At 42.9% G+C, this 7255-nt stretch overlaps 1 long non-coding RNA gene across 2 annotated transcripts in view; it reads left to right on the top strand.

Annotated features, from left to right (window-relative positions):
* Positions 1-3189: 3189 nt before the first annotated feature.
* Positions 3190-7255, top strand: part of LOC126998576 (uncharacterized) — a 198295-nt gene continuing 194229 nt past the window's right edge. For both annotated transcript variants that reach the window (XR_007752938.1, XR_007752937.1), the window contains exon 1: positions 3190-3336. This is a non-coding gene — a long non-coding RNA (uncharacterized LOC126998576). The remainder of the gene's footprint in view (positions 3337-7255) is intronic.

Genomic DNA, 7255 nt, shown 5'->3' with positions numbered 1-7255 from the left:
AGAGAACTATAGATGCAAAGTTAATGACAAAGAAATAAAAGGAAGAAAAAACGCAAACTCACATCCATACCATCCATCCATCCATCCATCCATACATCCATCCATCCATCCATCCATCCATACATACATACATACACATACATCTTTTTATGCGGTCATTTAGTACTTCTCTGACTCTTAACAATTATTTTAGCGTTTCCCGGCAATCGTTAACTTTCACCCCTCTTATTTAATTACTTTTTGATGTTTTATACTTTTTCTCACCTGGCGTAGATTAGCTGACACTCCCGGCAGAGCTTTTATGGCAGCTGCTTTAATGAGAGGTAATTAGATTGGAGAGTGATGAATATCCAAAGACTCTGAATACTTAATAACTCTCTCTTTCTCTCTCTCTCTCTCTCTCTCTCTCTCTCTCTCTCTCTCTCTCTCTCTCTCTCTCTCTCTCTCTCTCTCTCTCTCTCTCTCTCTCTCTCTCTCTATCTATCTATCTATCCTTCTTTACAACGTGTAGAGACGGAGCATACAATGGGTTGGAGTGTGATAATTGTAGTAGTAGAGAAGATAAGTAAACACAGGTGAATAAGAAGGGAGCGTAACAGTTTGATGAGTAAGACAAACAGGATAATCTGATCAGTAGAGAGAAAAAAGCGTTATGAAAAAAAAAAGAGAGGCATGCAAGGAGAAACATCGCGCTTTGATTATTATTAGACTGGCAGACAGAAAATGATATGAAAACGTGAATGAACGCCCAAATATATAAACCTAGTCTGTGATAATTTTAGTAGCTGGAGGGAAAGCGTAATGTGTTATTGTTTTGGCAGTGTCGGCGTCCGGGCATCAGAAACACAGGTATGAGAATGGAGGGAGAGGGAAAGGAAGAGAGACGGGGAAGAGGGAGAGAAGATTTTTTTTTTTACAGGAAGGGAGGCAGCTCAAGGGCATAAAACAAAGAAACAAACAAAACACACACAAAAAACAGGAACGAAAAGGCTCGCTTGACGCACCTCCAACCAAAGAACAGATCGAGAGGCCGGGGCCAGTATTCTCAAACGTTTCGACACCTTGGTGCATCAAATAAAAAAAGACTTGTAGACGTTATAGGGATTTCCACGGGTGGCTTTATGATCTTGGGGATAGATATGTAAGGTCTCTGTGCCGTGAACTTGGAAAACACTAATGAGAACGTGTCTTATCTTCTCCGTGGCCTCCAAAAATTGTAGGAACAAGAGCCCAAAGCGTTTAAGAATAGGAGTCCAGAAGAGAGGTCAGTAATAGTAGTGCGAGAAATAGCATCATCGTCAGCATCCTGCAAGCCCATCTCGCATCCCGTTGTCTGTTGGTTATCGCCGACGCCAGCTGCTACGGAAGAGGCGGAACACACAATACACTTTCTGCATTTCATTATTGTTCATTATGCATTTTTGATTCGCCCATTACCAGACAAAAGGACAATTACACAACGGGGAAAATGAATAACGTTAAGTAGGACTAGAAATATGCATAAAGTGATTCTCATTATGACGGTATTGATCACGAAAGAGAGAGAGAGAGAGAGAGAGAGAGAGAGAGAGAGAGAGAGAGAGAGAGAGAGAGAGAGAGAGAGAGAGAGAGTGTGTGTGTGTGTGTGTGTGTGTGTGTGACACGTGCCACGACGTTGCCAGCTAAAGTTTGAATTCACCCTCTCCCCCTTCTCTCCCTTCCTCTCTCCCTTCCTCCCTCCCTCCCTCCCTCCACGCCGCCTCTGAGTTACTACGCGCCTAATAATATGTTGCTCAAGGGGAAAAAAGTAATTATTTCTTTGTGTTTGTCTCGTTAATTAAGTTTTCGCTCTTAGTTGTTTTTATTAAATTTCTCCTCTCCAGTGCAAGTACTATTTTTTTATCAATACATAATGTTTAGTTTTTGATTGGGTTATTTTTAGGTTAAATTTCGGATAGTAGTAGTAGTAGTAGTAGTAGTAGTAGTAGTTAATGCATAAGTTTGAATAATTTTCGTCTTCACTGACTCTTCATCTCTCCGTGCCAGAATATGATAGTGTGTGTGTGTGTGTGTGTGTGTGTGTGTGTGTGTGTGTGTGTGAAGCTGCTCTGGTCATAGCCGCTACTAAAGGAGCACTGTCACGCCCTTGATAGCCGGACGCTATTACCTGCCTTAATTATTGCACCTGTCAATGGGTCGTACTGGAGATAACAAGAACAATTTGACTCAGTTTCCCCCGAGCAGCGCGCATCGACGGGTTCACAGGCTTACGGGTTCACAGGGGCTCCAGGTGGTTGGGGTCGAGAGGTCCTGCTGCCTGACTCTCTACCTCTACCTCGCCCTCGCTAAGCCCCTCATGCCTCACCCCTCACTCGTCATCCTTATTTCTCACCCCTTACGTCTTAACCTTAATCCTCGCTCTCAATCTCACTCCTCGTCCCTTATCTTAATCCCTCAACCCTACCCTTCATCTCTCACTTTCATTCATCGCCCTCATTTTAACGACGGCAGTTATATTATTAAAAAAAAATGTTATTTCGTTGTTTTTGGTGTTAAATGGTTTTTAGTGTGTGTAATACAATTGTTCCCGTCCCCAAAACAAAGGTGGTTACAGTAGATACGAGACTTAATGAGTGGGAAGATCTATGTACTTACTGCGCCGAGAGATCTGACACGTGTTCGAAGCTTCCTCCCGAATCTGAACCACCATTCATTAAGAAGTTTGGTGGAAATACTTGTGACTAAAGAAACTATTCGCAGTCCCCACGTTTCATGCCCACTGATTGACTCCAACCTCGTCGCTGCTCCGTATAAACATGACAATAAATATGTTGCCCTTTACTTTTTGAGTCCCTAAGAGTAGTAACTATCAAGCGAGACGAAACCATGAAGGGCAAACTATCTTTGAACCCTTCCCTTCATCTAGTCTCGTATCTGGACATAACTAGCTTCTGTTCGGCCTAAATATTTGATGTTTTTAAGCAGGTCACAAATATATAAATGGAGAACTGTTATTCAAGTGTGATTCTTGCTTGTCTACCAACGAACACCCAACTTTTATGTGGTTTATCTGGTTGCTTCGGAAGGCGTGAGGTCAAGACAGTCCCGATACAGTGCTTCGGCTGACTCGCCCCGGGATATGTGTTGGCCCGCTGTGACACTGGCCAATCAGACACGTGCGGCGGGAAGCGACCCACCTCAGTGACACACACACACACACACACACACACACACGTAGTGAAAACCCCGGCTTAAGTGTGTCGGGTATTACAGTTTATATTCTTTTCTTGTGAGTTTGTGTTCGATCGTCGTTTGTGTCGAGGCGTGTTCCCTTCTCTTACCCCTTTCGTCCGCCTGGTAAGTAACTGTTTAGATGAGGGGCTTCTATCTATATGTTAATGCTTGTTTTGCACCTCCTTGCTTCCTTTTCTCCTTTGCGTGTATCAAGGAATGAAAGAGGATAGCGTTTACATAGTCCGAATATTAATGCTTTAGGATAACGGTGTACGGTTTGTTTTGCTGGTTGAGTTCCAGAGAAGACTCGGTTTTACAGCATCCTGTACTCTCGGTATTCTTTTCAACACGACGTTATTTGTATCACTTGATTTTTTACGACGCTATGGTGTTTATACTCTTCTGATTCGTGAAAAATAACAACCCCGTAGTTACATAATTTCTTGCATTGCGTTTTAACACTCAGATGTGGGAGTACTTTGTTTGGGCAGAAATTTTTGCTGCCTACTTCCCTACTTAAATTTCCAAGATTGTTTTATCCTCAACATTATCATAAAGAAATTACTTTTTTTCCGGGTTGACCTCAAAGGGTTTGGATTCACAGCACTTAATCTCGCACTGAGTCAGAAGCGGTGCTTTTCTTCTTCAACAAGAAAATCTTTCGTCCTTATTAGAAACAGGAAATTTTAACGCGATGTACCGATTTATGCTTGCCTTACATATTATCTATTTACCCATGATTTCCAAGTTGTTAAAGCTCAGATATTAGGCAAGGCATGCTAAGCGACACTACTTAGTTACCTAATATAGTTATAGCTCACTGAAACAATATTCAGCTCTGAATTTAACTGTATTATCACGAGAATTGTATTGGCAAACCAAAGTAAGGCGAGCAGGACTCTCACAGGGATACAGGAATGAGTAAGAAGACATCACCACGGCCTTGTCTTACCCACAGTGCCACATCACTCCCCCTGTAAGGCTGCGTCAGCTGGGACCAAGGGACCCATGTTGTCTGGTTAGCCCTTCGTTGGTGTTGAATAATTTTGTGAGATTTATTCTACGATATTTCTTGAATAATCGTAATATATGCTGTGTATGTTTGTAATAACGATAGCTGAAATAGGAAGCGAGGCAGAGTCAAATTATACAGTTTTTCTCTGATAAGTAAGCTCAATGTCTGAAGCAAATTGTGGATTAAGAAACTTATGTTTGTTTCCATTCGGACACATAACCTCAAAGTAATAACAAACAACAAAGAGAATACTCTTGTTTACTGTGGTTCTTGAAAAGCAGTTCATTGGTAATTCGTTTATAATAGCCACGTAGCTTAGAGTCCGGTAATGCTACTGGTGTAATTGTAAGTCCATATTTGAAATGCGTGTGGAGATAATACTATAATGGTTCAGCTTCCCATTTCCCACGCCTTCCTTCCTTCCTCGCGGCCGACCATAGAATTATAATGGGGCGGTGACCGGACCACGCCGAGGCTCCCTTCCACGGCCAGGGCAGTAATAACATTTTCTGGGTAATACGGATCATAAGATGGGGTTAGAAGTAACTAAATATAAAATAATTCAATATTGTGATAAAAAGGTAGTTTCGGAGAGGACTTTTTATGTTATAAAGATAGGAGTCGAGCAAGTATTTCCCAGTTAATAGTAGGACAAACAAGTAGTTAAGAAAATATAGCGATCGCGTCCCCTCCCTCCCCTTTATCCATCTGCCCACGCCATCAGGTGGGACTGTTGAAGGTCGCCATTGTTTACATTCTTAATTTTTCACTATTCCTTGGTATTCAATATTGGTTTAAGGTCACTACACTCCAGTACTTACGAATATATGATCCATATATAGTTTTTTTTCCCCACGAGACCTTACTTGCTTACCTGATCCAGTACTGAATAAATGAGGGCGGCAGCAGTGACTATTGATGAATAAGTAAATGAATTAATATATAAATACATGGATATACAAAGGCAGATAGAGTAGGGAGTCCGACACTAACCGTCATAGAAGATAAATTAAGCATGTAAACAATTGAGAAGGATAATATAATAAAGACTGAGAGATGAGAGGCGGGAAGGAAGGTGAGGAAGGCGGAGAGATGCAGGGACTGTTAGTGAGAGGAAGAGTGTGTGTGTGTGTGTGTGTGTGTGTGTGTGTGTGTAGCAGGTCATTTTGCTGCTCCTTCTCCGTGACTCGTCACTACTTAGCTCAGCCAACGTTCGTGCTCCTGCATGTGTGTGTGTGTGTGTGTGTGTGTGTGTGTGTGTGCTTAAGGAGGTGGAGAGGCGAAGGTTAAACAAAGTCTTCCGTTGTATATGGAAAGCAATTTTGATGCGGCCACTCGCGTCGATACAGCGTGTTAATAATTGAATGGACGGTGATAACGGCAACGAGAGAGAGAGAGAGAGAGAGAGAGAGAGAGAGAGAGAGAGAGAGAGAGAGAGAGAGAGAGAGAGAGAGAGAGAGAGAGAGAGAGAGAGAGAGAGAGAGAGAGAGAGAATTTACATATAGATATTCAGACCAAACAGACCCTATGGTTCAGACGAGATGGTCAGTCCTTGAACGTAACTGCATCAAAGGGCCGCCACAAGACTTTGCAGTTCTGCCTTAGGGAATATTAAGGTGGAGAAGTGACGGTGAAGTTTGTGAATAAATGAATCAAACGTGTTGCGCCAAACCACTGAAGTTTGGAGTTTATTTCACTCTCGTGCTACAAAGTTGGGAAGAAAAAATGACGCTGTCCGAGTTTATTTGAATTTGCGACAGGTATTGGAGGGTGTGAGTTACAGAGGCCGTGGGCTGTGGCGGTGGTGTGGAGGGAAGGTGGCGAGATGGGGTGGTAGTCGGTGAGGTTGGTTGGCGGGGAGACGAGATTACTGCGAGTCTGCGAGCATGCAACCAAAGGGGCGTTGAGCGGTTAAGGTTATGAGGATCGCTGGCAATAAGGGGACAGAGGGAATCGTGGTGGAAGTGTGACGGTGGGTGAGACGACTTATCTTAACTTGACCAGCGTGGGTTGGGGTCAAAAAACAAAATACAGATTAACACCAACACTGAAAGATACGTGTACACAGTTAAGATCCATTGACTCTGATGCCTAGAAACTGCCTTTTGCTCTCTTGTTCTTCTAATAAATAATAGTTTAACACCAACACTCGAAGACACATGCATACAGTTAGAATTCGCTGACTCTGATGTCCAAGAACTATTTTTTTCTCTTTTCCCCTTACGAACAAGAGCTAGTTCACCAACACTCGAAAGCACAAGTACGCCGTTAGAAATTGCTGACTCCGATATCCAAGAACTATCATACTTTCTCTCTCTCTCTCTCTCTCTCTCTCTCTCTCTCTCCGCTGGGTCAGTTCGCCTTCAGCGTTGACAGCCCCCCTTCGCCGGCCCTCCCCCGCCCTCTCGTCCGTCAGCCCCGCCTCCTCCAGATTCGCTGCCCGCCGCTGCAGAAGGCACTTAATCTTTCCGTGCGGTGCATCCGTCTTGCCGCACGCACTTCAGGTTGTAAGTTAGTATCCCCATTACCCTCTCGCCTCGCCTCGTCTTGCCTTAAAGAATACTCTATAGCTGCCTCGCCTAAATGGTTCTCCTATTATCCCATGGCCGCTTACTCTGTGATCGACTATTTCTTTTTTTCCTCCTCTTTGTGTCCATTCATTAGCCATGTCAATTTTCTTTTTTTCTTTCTTCGTATTCCTCTTCCTTCTCTTCTTTCTCTCTTTTTTTTTTTGCCTTCATCAACCACCATCAACCACCTTTACTTATTTTCCTTCATATTTTTCTTGTTTTCTTGTCCATAATGTTTTGGATCTTGCTTTTGATCTTGTTTTTCTTGTTCTTCTTCTGCTGCTTTTGTTTCTGCTTCGTCTGCGGCTTATTTTCCTTCTTCTCTTTCTTTTTCTTTTTCTTCCTCTTTGTTCTCCTCCTCCTTCTTCTCTTCCTCTTCAAGTCGTCGTCTTCGTCTCATTTTCTTTTTCTTCTTTGTTCTCCTTCTCCTTCTCTTTCCTCTTTTCCTCCTCCTCCT

Source organism: Eriocheir sinensis, chromosome 14 (assembly GCF_024679095.1).
Source record: "Eriocheir sinensis breed Jianghai 21 chromosome 14, ASM2467909v1, whole genome shotgun sequence".
Taxonomy (NCBI): domain Eukaryota; kingdom Metazoa; phylum Arthropoda; class Malacostraca; order Decapoda; family Varunidae; genus Eriocheir; species Eriocheir sinensis.
The sequence above is the reverse complement of the archived record's forward strand: the minus strand, read 5'-3'. Positions and strand labels throughout refer to the sequence as shown.